The following is a 13,288-nucleotide window of genomic DNA, read 5'->3' on the forward strand; positions in this document are numbered from 1 at the left end:
ATATATATATATATATATATATATATATACAGAAAATAATGGCTAAATGATTTAAAAAAATAAATAAAAATAAAACATTTATTTAGAACATTCCAGACAAAAGCCCTTCCTTAGCTGTTCAGAAATAAATGTTTTTTTGAAAGACAAAGTGAAAGGTACCGTTAGATTTTGCCCAAGGTTCCCAGTGTAAATGATTTATGAGATATTGCAGTAGGTGTGCCAGTGGCAGATTTGCCAGGTTGAGGCTTGTATTAAATTCTACATAATGTACACTATGGAACATATTACAGATAGACACACACACACATAGACACATACACACACACACACACTCACATAGGTACTGCACCAGAGGAATTGCTGCAGTGTTATAGCCGGTTGCACAGAACAACATTCACAGACAGAAGCATTACTTTTTTCATTGATCTTGAATTTTAACTAAAGGTGCTTTATGCAACTGGCCACTGCGGGCTGTATATTCTGTGCTGAAGCGAGGTAATTGTGTGGCACTTGGTTTCCATGGTAACCAAATCAAATTCAGCTTGGCACTATTTCAGAAATGAAATGTCTTGTCATAAACTATGGATGTGGAACATTTTCTAGGATAAGGTGCACACTTTTTGGACTTTTAAATGCTCCCCTAAAATCTGTTCACCCACAGAAACATGAAAAAAACACAGCATTGACAAAAAAAAACTTTCCATAACACTGCTGTGTTCCTCAAGAAATGTCAGAAGTAAAGCAGGGAAATTGAAGCATCAAAACAAAACAAATACAAACACTGCAGCTCTTCTGCGCAACACACACACACTGCAGAGCATCAGAAAATGTAAGCAAATTAATTAGTGAAAAAAATCCCTGGACTAAAGCTTTTGCTTACTGTTGAGAAGAAGAGGCAACATTATTTAACATGACAAGCCCTTAATCGACCAAACTCTACCACGTCTCAACCTTCAACAAACCAAGCCATCCAGTACCCTTGTATGCCTTGCGATGCCCGTTACTGAATATGTCATGGTATATTGCAGCAGCAATAGTCAATCTTGTGCCTAACATAATCTGCCACATCGAACCCATTTTACAAGCAAAATCCACTTTAGTACTATATAAAACTAGCATAATACCTCCTTCGTTGTGTGCTGTATAGATAAGTATTTTCGTCATCTATGTATCTTTGTATGCATATGAATGACATATGATAGCATTGTAGAGAGAGAATTACCTATAAATACTTTCCCCAGACTTTCAGAAGCATTTCTGAAGAGCTTGGTTCCCCTGTCAAGTGCAGCTTGGGATGGAAAAATGTGATATTTCAAAATCTAACATGAAATATTGTACTATTATGGCTTTGGGTATTTTGCGATATCATTTTGTCGTTTCTTTGATTACATGTTGAATGTAACTTGATTGAATAACTGATCATCCCCCAAGCCCCAGCCACATGGTATGAAAGGAGAAGCTTTGTTTAGGGAGGTATAGCTCAGTGAAGGCAACTGCCCTGCCTGAGCAATAGAAGAGTGCTTGGTTAAATAATCAATTTTGTTTAAACCTGCTCATTTGTTCCTGTTTTTTGTTTGTTTCGTTAAAAAAAGTGCTCATCTGCGCTTTAAAACTGCAGCTTTCTGCCTCTGGGTCTCCTTCCTGCTGGTAAACAGCCTTCACCATGACACTGTCCTGTCACATTTTCATATAGGTTTTTTTCTTTGATAACATCATGTAATCAAAGAAACTACAGAACGATATCGCAAAAGTCTACCGGAAGCCATTATAATAGTACAGCATTTCATGTTGGATTTCGAAATGTCACATTTTTTAGTCAGTTTTTCATTAAATATGGAAAACTACAAAGCAGTATCTTATTTAACACGTTAACGTAGCATTATTCAGCAGGCTTCATTCGGCTATGAAGCAAAATGATTTAATTATATAGGGAGATGCAAAACTTTTGGTCATAGCTGTATTGCTAATTCACCGTATTTAGGTAAATTACAATTGCACACAATTACTGGCAAAATACAATAAACCTAGCTTCGATTTATGATGGTCTGCACTGTATAGCGAGATTGTAATATATAAAACATGCTCCATATACAACAAACCAGCTTCTGAGTTTGTCCACCGCATGAGATTCCATCTTAGCCACCGGTTGGTAAAAATTCAGTATTTGAAACAATTACATGCATTTTGGGATATTAATTTGTTAATTGTGTTCATAGAACTATGTTTTTGCTTATTTACGTTGTAACAAATGCATTTGTACTGTGGAGATGCAGACATGTTTTTTTTTTTATGGAAAGGTTTTCATACTAACTTTTGTAACATTAATTTAGAAATCCAATTGATGCCTATATGATTGATCAAATCAATCTTGTTACATAATTCACAGTCTTGCACCAGGGTCCAGTAAACTCTAGCGCTGGCACTGGGGAAAGGATCCACGTCAACATGAACTGAGTAACCATTTTCACAGTTTTTCCAGTGTATATTGGTTCCAGTGTGTTTTATCGTTTTTTATTGGTTAAAACGGAAAATGTAATACAATGTAAAAAACTATTTAATTAGGAACTTGAAATAAGCTTTAATACTGATACTGATGTTATTTGTCTTGTTTCCACACAGAGAAAAATGGGATTAAAGGGTTACCATTTTCACACAAACCTTGTCCCTGTTGAAGTAACTGCCCTCTTACAATCTACTACTGGAAACTCTTAAATGTATTTTTGGAATTATGTTTCTTTGCATTTGGTATCCATCCATACATACATACATACCCACACAACAATCTCACCCTGCAACATGTGATGCCAGTAGTCTAGAAACCTTGCTGCATTAAATCTCTCCCCAGAAACTCTGGCACAACACTGTTTGAAGAGAATGGTAAGCTTGCCTATAAGAAAAATAAAATCTTTATGGATATTTGCCTAATAAAAGTTTTTTTTTTTTTAATCTATGTTGACAGTTCGTTGCCTCGTGGCACAGCTGATTCTCATTCTGCCTAATGACCATTACTTATGTGATCAGACTTTACACACTTTCAGTAGTGTGACTTTTCTGTTAGAATACCGTAAGAAGTTAGGACTAATTGGATTTGTATATAGTAGCTTCTGTGAAATAGCTAAAGCTCCTTTCACACTGGCATGCTCTACCCGGGAAGAACCTACCCGGGTCAGGACCCAGTGTCATGCGGGTTGGGTATGCAATTTCACACTGCTTTTGATAAAGCAGGGTTGACCTGGGTGACAGACCCAAGTGCACAATGCGTGTATCAATGCCCCAGAAGCAGCTTGTTACTGACGCTTCCATCCGAGCTTCTCTGGATTGAACTGTCAGCCCAAATGTTGATTAGAGCAAATGTTTCTACATCCCCGCTGCAACTGGCTCACGCTGTGTCTCAATCAGCAAAACAGAATCAATAGAAATGTGGAAGTAAAACCTTCCTGCAGGCATGGCTGTTCGTTATTGTGTCGGCTCACGAACACCCATCATGCTTTTTGTCTCACTCAACCTGGGTCAAAGTATGTTGACCCACGACGCAGGGTAGCCAGAACCCAGGTCCGGATCCGGATAGGAGTGCCAGTGTGAAAGGGGATTAGCCCTTCGCAGTCCATTTATTCAGTGCCTGTCAGGCGCGTCAGGTCCAATTTATTTTCACACACGCTGTTTAATTAATTTTTTTCAGAGTAAAACAGGTTTAAAAGGCATTGCATGGCAAAGCGACATCAGTACTGCATCTCCAGCCAAGCCCCACCTGTTGTTCGCTGTATTTTTCACAAACCTCTTTACAGACGTGCATACCAAAAAATCCCCCTCCTGATCACTCATTTTATCACCAAACTCCTCAATAATGCGATTCAAGTCATTACTTTATTACTACAACATCTCAAAAAGCTCTGCAAATATCCGTGATATTCTTTGAATGCTGGATGCGGAAGCTGCTATCTCCTTTGTTTATGTCCGTGTTATCTCTGTAGTGCATGGGGCTATCAGATACATCCTTTTTTTGGCTTCATTCGGCTCCTATCGGTCTCACTCGGCCATTGAAAGGTTTTCTCCGCTTTTTCCAGAGAAAAAACGACTAGAGACCTGTGCTTTACGTCTTTTTGATGATGTCGAAAAGGGTCCGATCTCGGACTGGAAAGGGAAAATTGAATGTTGGACCTGTTCCGATATAGGACCTTAAAGGATTAATACTTCAAAGTTTAACCTTCTGTCAGCTGTAGGCACACAAGGTTAATTGAAGCCTTCAGACTGAGCCAAATTCAATAAAATGTTATACAAGCATTTTAGGAAAATACCTAAAAAAAAAAATAAAAAAAAAACATGCAATAGAATAGATCAAATGTAGAGAAATTTCTTTGAATCAGATTAATCTAAATGGATGAATCTAATTGGATCTAAATAAAAATGGATCTATTCTGCTTATTTCATAAAGGACATCATTTTACAATGAGATCTGTTTCATCTTTAATAGAGCTGCCATAGGTTATATTTGCAAGAATGATCTTGTCTAATGATGGCACATTGTTATTTTTTTCAAGTGTATTCTATTTACAATGGGTCCTCTTGTGCCATTCTTTCCTACTTTGCATCATTTATTTGAACATGATCGCCATCTTTAACAATATTATCTTTTAAAATTCATCTAATTTCAGTTGTGCTTCTAACAATACGCTAGAACTGGCAGAGCGATTAATGTGTTACAGATGTCACACTACTAGGTTTGCAAGGGACAGTGAGTATTGATTAATAGGAATACCTAAGAATGCTACAATGCTCACACAAGGGCATCATTTCCAGTTTGTCTTTTCTCCCGTTTTTGGAAAGGAGAAAAAGACATGTAATATTTCAAAATGAGGAAAAAAAAAAAACATTACCAGGTGGTAATGAGTTGTTTGATTCAAGTTGATTTTTCTCCTAGGGGTAAATTACAAACGGATGTAAATGCTATAACAAGATACCAAAGGTATAGAATGGTATTTTAAACAATATGTTTAGTATTCCAGTCCTTAGGTGGGAGGAGTGATGGTACTGAATCTATTCCGCAGATGTGGCGAAGCAGACTCATCTACATAAAAGATTTATCAGCATGAAAAATAGAGGGGGGGGGGTATAATTAATCTTTAGCTTTGGATTGGGTTGACTAATATTAATACTGTTGAATTGACAATTAACAAGGAGATTCATCATCGGCTTGTTGACATGATGAGTAGTGGGGTGTTTTTAATTGCCTCAGTTTAATCTACCACTACAGTACAATAGAAGACAAAGCTGATGTTGATGTATATACTTTGGACAAAACAATCTGTTTTTTGCCACAGTATTTGGATTTACAATGTATTATACTATAAAGATATATTTTTAATGAACTGTATCTAAAAGTAAAAATATAGTTCTAAAAAGATTGCTTAGTAGACTAAGACTTAGTAGGGGGCAAATTGCCCGGGCTGTAAATTAGGATAGAAAGGTGGTTGCTGACTGAAGGTGGCATAGCCAACGCATCCCAGCTGCTGTAAAGGGGCGCTCATTAAACCCCATGATTGGCCGAGGCTCCACGCTTCATGGGACCTGAGGTAAAGAGAAAGCATGCAGGTTAGTATGGGACTTGAACACTGGAAGTGTAAAGTGGCCACGTGCCAAAGAGAGGATTAGCCTCATTAGGTGAGGTAAAATAAGCTCATGAGCTGCGATAGGATAGTGTGAACCTGATGCCTGGTTCAGGATGCCTGAACCTGAGGTCAGGGAAGTGAGATTCACTTGCCCCCCAGTGGATGGACCACCGGTTCTCCATGAAACACCAGCACAGTGAGACAATGACAAAGAACACATGCCGACACATAACATATACAAAAGACTAGAAAGACAAACAGGACAAACAGAAGTGGTTAGCAATTATTAGTAGGATGTGACTGTGTATACCTGTCACTCAGTGTAGAGGAAAAAAAAACCTTGAGGCTGATTAGGGGAAACCTCTGGTGGACCCAACGGACAGCAATTTTAGAACAGGCTGCAGCTATATTAGAAGGTTGGGGAAGCAGGCGGGACCAGCTGACGGAACTTAGATACTGAACGTAGAGGCAGGAATTGAGAGCTGAGGTGCAGCTGGAGCAGAATGAATATAACAATCAACTGCTGAGGAAGCTCAGTGCCCTTTGCACTCCATTCTGGAAACAAGGGCAGAGAGATGAGATGCCGACAATCCTATTTGTTAATTAATACTGGATTGATCAGCGGTTTGCTACTATCATGTCTGCTTGGAATGGAAAAGGTGAACTCACATTCAGAGATTTGGGTTTTCACAACTCCAGTCATTCTCCTAATAGTGGAACACCTTAACTCATAATCAAGACAGATTTCCAGTCTTGTACCACGTCTCTCATCATGTATTAATTGCTTGTAGTATCTGACAGGATGAGCGGACATATGACTAAATCGCCAAGGAAGTCAAGCGCCCTGTATTTTTTTATGTTTTTATTTATTTATTTATTTATTTGTATATTTATTTAATTATTTATGTACATGTATGTATGTATTTATTTATTTATTGATCAGATGAAGATTAGCGTTAGCCTTGACTGCGGAAATGGCTGCCACAATTCGAGTTTGGATTTGAGGAAAGCTGGAGAGTTGGAAGCTCTGGAGGAGGGCAGTTGCAGATTTAAACAGTAAACTAAAGCAACTTTTACATGTTGCAATAGTGATTGCAGATCTAAAGAGGGAGCCGACATTTTCTGTAGTGAGGAGCGATTAACAGTAGAGGGCGGGATCTGCTGAACAGTAGTGTGCAGTGGCCTGCAGTAGAAAGCAGACATCCGCTGAAGCAGTGATCTGAAATAATGAACGGTGGACTGCCATTGGTAGTGTGCGGTGGCCTGCTGTAGAGAGCAGAGATCTGCTGAATGTGGTGGATATTGGTCTTTGAGAGTTAAAGCGGTTTTAGATGGTGTCAGGATGGGGCTGCCTTTAGGCAGAAATGAAGAATGCATAGATGTGGGGCTGCTGCAGAATCTGAAACTGCTGCAAAACCTATTGATGTGATCAGGAGCAGCCTATGAGTGTATTGTTCATTGCGGGGTAGGAGGATGTTTTGACTGAAATGTTGTATATGGTTTCCATATCTGACTGGCAGCTCACATTAAATTAAATGGTGACTTTGAAAGTTGTATAAAGTGCCTTAATGAAGTTGGCCGGTTTGAAGGAGCGGAGCCAGATGAGGAAGTACGAATCTGGGAACAGGAAGAGGTTGCAGGTTCCCTGATGCAGCGAAGCTGGAAGTTAATGTGATGGTGGATTCAGAGCATCTCAGAAAGCTGATAAGCATGTGACTTCATGCCCAGGTCCTCAAAGGGGGGAGAATTGAAATTGAAGAATGTCAGTTAATATAGGTAGGCAAAATGTTGAGGCAGGAGGGAACTTCTGAGAATCCGTTGGAGTGACAACGAACTGCAGGAATAGATAGAAAGGTTGGTGTGTGCGAGATTCGCAGCGATAGCAAACCAGCTTAAATTATGTAGAATGTGTGGTGTTATGCTGCCTTCTAGAGGTTGTGATTGGAATTGAAACCACTGCCTTCAGTGAAGCAGGGTAGAATATATTTGGTTATTGTGATTAAAATCCTTGTCTCGTTATAAAAACATTTGCGTATTTTTTTTAGTTTTGAATAATAAATATATTCGATACATGTTTTTGAGCAGTTAATGATTAATGAGCCTGCAGTATTTAGATGTCACAATTCGGTCAGTTGAACGTGCTCTTACATTGCTAAAGCGCAGCAGAAGGAGCCAGAAGATTGCAGTAGTGAGGCAAATTGCCTGTTGAAGCTGCCAGGTCACCATGGCAATTTGCCACTCTCCGTAGACACACGATGAAAGCGTTGCTGTGGTAACTATGGTCTGTGAGGTGATGCTAGAAGAGTTTCAGTACAGCAGTGTCGTTGGAGTAGTTATGAGACCCGTCAAAGTCACAAGTTGCCACTGGTTGAGTAGAGCTTGTAATGGGCTGGATAGATCTTTAAAACGCTGAATGTACCTGATGGAGGTCCAGGACTGGATCTTCTGATGGAACGGTAAATTGTGCTGGCTCTGTGGGAACGGGTGCTGAGTGGGCAGTAGGGGAGGGGTGCTTGATTGTAGGCGAGGAGTAAAGAGAGATTCAGCAGACAAAGCTTTGTGGTAAATTTAAATAGAGCTAAGGCAAGGCAATCACTGATGAGGGAATGTCAGTGTCTTGTGGGAGCTTTGAAAGTTTAGCGGAGGGACAGTCTTTCTAATGATGACGCAGAGAAAGTTGAGTAATGGAACTGTGCTTTGAACGGCGCTGTTGCTGGGCTGGCAACTGCAGCAGGAAAGTCTAACGTTGGAGCTCCTGCAGCCAAATAGAGAAGATGAATGATGAGAAGAATCACTGGAGAAGGTAGGAAAATAATTGATACTATCTTGGCAGTGTTGTGCAGAGAAGTGACCTGCAGAGAAAGGAGTGAGGCAATGAAGTTTAGATATTAGAGAAGATGTTTAAGCTGAAGCACGAATATCGGCAAGATCACAAATGCGTTCATTATCTTAAAGCTCCATTTGTTTTATAGCTGATGCTTCATTTTTCACGAGACAGCAAATGAAGAGAAAGGAAACTAATGAACAGATGAACTTCTGGAACCAGTGGGTAACACAAGCTGATATGAGAGCAGAAAAAAGGATGAACTCAAAACGGAGTGCTAAATTGTACATGTATTGACACTGGAATGTATAGTATGTAGAACCAGTGTTTGTTTGATCATCTATCTATTTTATTTACCAAGTCAGTTTTTAGGGAATACGAGAGATGATCAGCTTAAATGTAAGGTTTGTGATCCTTTAAAATAAGTCAAAGCTTTTAAACCCTGAAAGAATTACAACATATAATAAAATCAAAGCATAACAATCAAATCGGATCAAAAAAGCTGGCCAGTAAGTTTAAAATCCAAAACACAACCTTTGTTAACTTTTACTGAGGATTTTGCTTTAAAGACTTTTTGTTTTGTTTTTGCTGTGTTCCTCTTGGGGCCTGATTATTGTTAGGCACTCGGGCAGATTCACTTTCCTATCAAAATGATCTCTTGTCCTATTTTTTGAAACTCCACCCCCACAGTAAGCTTCCCTGGAAGTACTGTGTATTGTAAGTACAGAACACAGGCATCTGCCTTCCATTGTGAGGTAGTCCTTGCACAAACATTACTCAGGAACCTTTTCCAGCTTGTGTAATAACTGCACTCTCCCTGGTGCCTCCTGATGTTCAGCTCACTTTGACATTGACTAACAAGTGAATAATCATAAACGCTATAACGCTGGTAGTTTTAAAACTTATGAACACCTTTCTAATTTTTAAGTTGTGGGTGACAGTTCTGACATAGTATTAAAGAATACCAATAGAGGACATTAAAAGACAAATTAACTTCCACCCTTTCTGTACTGTAATTCTTTTCCGCCAATCAGAGGTGTGCACGCCATAGTGGCACGTCACGTCATGCATGCTTTTGACCTACAGAAGAGGAAAGCTGCATTTATTTTATATAGCTCTTTAACACAAACAACGTCTGAAAGCACTTCAGAATCACAAGCAAGAAACCTCTGATAAGCAGCCACGCTATGCATGTGCATCACTTTCCATTTATTATGTCCCATTGTTATTTCTGAATTGTAATGTGGAAAGGGGGGATTAAGGGTTAAATCATTTTTTGTCCACAGAGTGAGCAGATAGGAACTTATTTTAACTTCTCATCCAAAAGATGGCACCTCCACCAGCACAGCATCCCTTGAATGCCAAGGCTGAGGCCCAAAGACATGATATTCTACAGGGAATGTCACCAGCACCACTTCCTGCTCAAGTCCAGACTTACATTAACATCTGTAATCTAATGAAATCAGGCTCCAAGGTGATAAGGAGTCAGAAACTACCAATCACCTTTGTGCAACATGACAATCAAGTCAGTGGTTGTGTTGCAAAACCTGAACATGCCTCTGCCAAACTGAAGAAAGCACATACCAAAATGTTTGTTTACTTGGGAGGGTACAGTGAGCAAACAATGAATCAATGACTGCTGTAGCCCTTTAAGATCCTCTCTGCAATATAAACATTCTGACACCAGGCGGCACCATGTGCTGTGTAAAAATGACTCCATACTGCTTTATTTGTATGGAGGTATAGGTAAGATAAGGCAACTTAGAACTGCAGGACACTATTACAGTATAGGAAAGATAACTCCATATAATTTTTAATAGCACAGATTATATATGGTGATTCATTTTTACTTTTTTTTTAAATACACTAATTTTGCTTATGGTTGTCTTTCTGTAAAGTTACTCAGCTCTTCTGAAACAGTAATACACAACATTATTTATCTCACATTATCATTCCACCCTCAGTAGCTGGAAATGTTTGTCACTGTGTTGTGCAATAATCCAGAATCCACGATGTCTCTTTCTTGAGCTTTACAGCATCTAAATTCAGGACACAGTTGATTGGTCAAACAATTTTCCAACCAGTTTCATCAATGCATCTGTCAGCAAAATGTTAGAATTATATGATGTGTAACTGACATGAGCAGCAGCCTGGATCCAGCCAGAATGAATCTTTTCTATTTTTTACAATATTACTTTACTGTGCTGGGCCACTGGCTCCAGGATCTCAACCTGTGTATTTCTTTTTATAAGTCTGATTTTTAATTACCTTAATACATTAAGATAAAACAAGAAACTGAAAAACATGATTTTATGTATTTTCTTAAGTTGCATGTGCGTAACACTTGAAAGGTTTTTTAAATCTCCCTTTACCGTATGCTGCAGTGATTCTCAGCAGTTCTGGGTTTTGTTCATCCAATACAGAGTTATTATATTATTATATAAAATCTGTCTTAAATAAATTATTGAGGGAGGGATTTTGTTCTTCCACCCTTGCATTCTAAGAAACTCCCGAGGTGCAGGAAATGGCTGGTTTGCGCCCAGTACATTGTTAGCATATCATTAACATATATGCATAATTCTTTATATGCACACATTAGCACCCTGTGAACATTCAATGCAACACAAAGAAAAAAGAATGCAATACCCCCCCCCCCCGTCCAGATAAATAAATAAATAAACAAGTTTTACCACAATTGGATTACTGGTTCTCTAGACTGTGTGAAGGACGTACGCAATGCAGCAGGATCTAACTTGAGTCTTTTAACCACGTCTATATATGCTAAATATACATTTGACTTTTACATACAGTGCCTATAGTAAGTATTCGACCCAGCTTAGACGTTTTCAGGTTGTTGTGTTACAACTTGAAATCTTAATGCGTTTAAATGGGATTTTTTTCCTCTGATTTACACAACCTACTCAACACTGAAAAGGCAAGAGAATTTTTTATTGTGAAACAAGAGTTAAGGAAAAAAAAAACTGAAATGTCTTGGTTAGATAAGTATTCAATATGTCTGAGTTAGATAAGAGTCAATACTATGTAGAACCACCTTTGGCAGCAATTACGGCTATGAGTCTCTTGAGGCAAGTCTCTACCAGGTTTGCACATTTGGATCGTGCAATATTCGCCCATTCTTCTTGGCAAAATTGTTCAAGCTCTGTCAAGTTGGATGGGGATCGTTGGGGGACCGCAATCTTCAAGTCTTGCCCCAGATTCTCAATCGGTTTAAAGTCCGGGCTTTGACTGACCACTCTAGGACATTCACTTTCTTGTTTTTAAGCCACTCCAGTGTCACTTTGGCTGTGTGCTTGGGGTCCCAGTCTTAGGTCTTTTGCAGACTGAAGCAGGTTTTCCTCAAGGATTTGCCTCTATTTAGCTCCATCCATTTTGCCCTCTACCCTGACAAGCGTCGCAGTCCCTGCTGATGAGAAGCATCCCCATAGCATGATGCTGCCACTACCATGCTTCACAGTAGGGATGGTGTTACTTGGTTGATGTGCTGTGTTGGGTTTGCGCCAGACATAATGCTTTTCATTTAGGCCAAATAGTTCAATTTTTGTTTCATCGGAACAGAATCTATTGCGACATCTTTTCAGTCTCCCACATGCCTTTTTGCAAATTGAAGCAGGATTTTACATGGGCTTTTTTTTTCAGAAATGGCTTCCTTCTTGCCACTCTTCCATACAGGACAGATTTGTGAAGTATCTCAGCTATCGTTGACACATGGACAGTTTCTCCCATCTCAGATATGGAACGCTGTAGGCCTTTCAGAGTTGTCATTGGCCTCTTGGTGGCTTCTCTGACCAATGCCCTTCTTATCCAGCTGCTCAGTTTGGGAGGACGGCCTGCTCTAAGCAGATTCTGGGTGGTGCCATATACCTTCCACTTCTTAATGATTGACTTCTGTGCTCCAAGGGATACTCAATGCCTTTGAAATCTTTTCATACCCCTCCCCTGATCTGTGCCTTTCCACAACTTTATCCCGGAGTTGTTTTGAAAGCTCCTTGGTCTTCATGGTGGTATCTTTGCTTTGAATGCGCTACCCAACTGTGGGACCTTAGAGACAGGTGTATTTAATCTGTAATCATGTGAACCACTTTTGCACACAGATGGACTCCATTTAATTTAATGTGTGAATTCTGAAGGCAATTGGTTGCACCTGAGCTTATTTAGGAGTGTCATAGCAAAGGGGGTGAATACTTATCTAATGAAGACTTTTCAGGTTTTTATTTTTAATTGATTTATTTTTTCACCCCCCCCCCCCCCCTCCCCTCCCTCCCCCCCCCCCATTTTTTCACACATTGAAAGTGTTGAGCAGGTTGTGTAAATCAAAGGAAAACAATGTCCCATTTAAATGCACCAACATTTCAGGTTGTAACACAACAAACTGAAAACTTCAAAGGGGAGTGAATACTTATGAATAGGCACTGTATAGTGCGCTCATCAAACTTGTACAGTATATTCCCTCTAAATTAAATGCTCTGTTTCTGACTTTCCAGCCCTTAACATTCTTCTCTGCTATAATAACCCTCCGATACCCGTTTCTGTTAATGCCTAATGAAGCTTCTTGCCGTAATGCTCCGCAGCTGAGCTGTTTTAAGTTAAAAAAGGTGTAACACCTGCTCAGTTTTGCAGGGAAAAAAATGAAATTGTTCTGCAATATGTGTAATATCTCTTGTGCCATGAAATACAAGTCAATAAATCTAAAGAATCTATCGATTCCCTCCCCCCCTCCAATAAACACCTGTTGATCTTCAGTCCAGTACAAGGGCTGCAGCTTTGAGAGCAAAAAACATGAGTAAAGAAAACAAATATATACCGTACTTGCACTCTTAATCCTCGTGAGGCTTGGTTC

The sequence above is a fragment of the Polyodon spathula genome, chromosome 8 (genome assembly GCF_017654505.1).
Source record: "Polyodon spathula isolate WHYD16114869_AA chromosome 8, ASM1765450v1, whole genome shotgun sequence".
NCBI lineage: Eukaryota > Metazoa > Chordata > Actinopteri > Acipenseriformes > Polyodontidae > Polyodon > Polyodon spathula.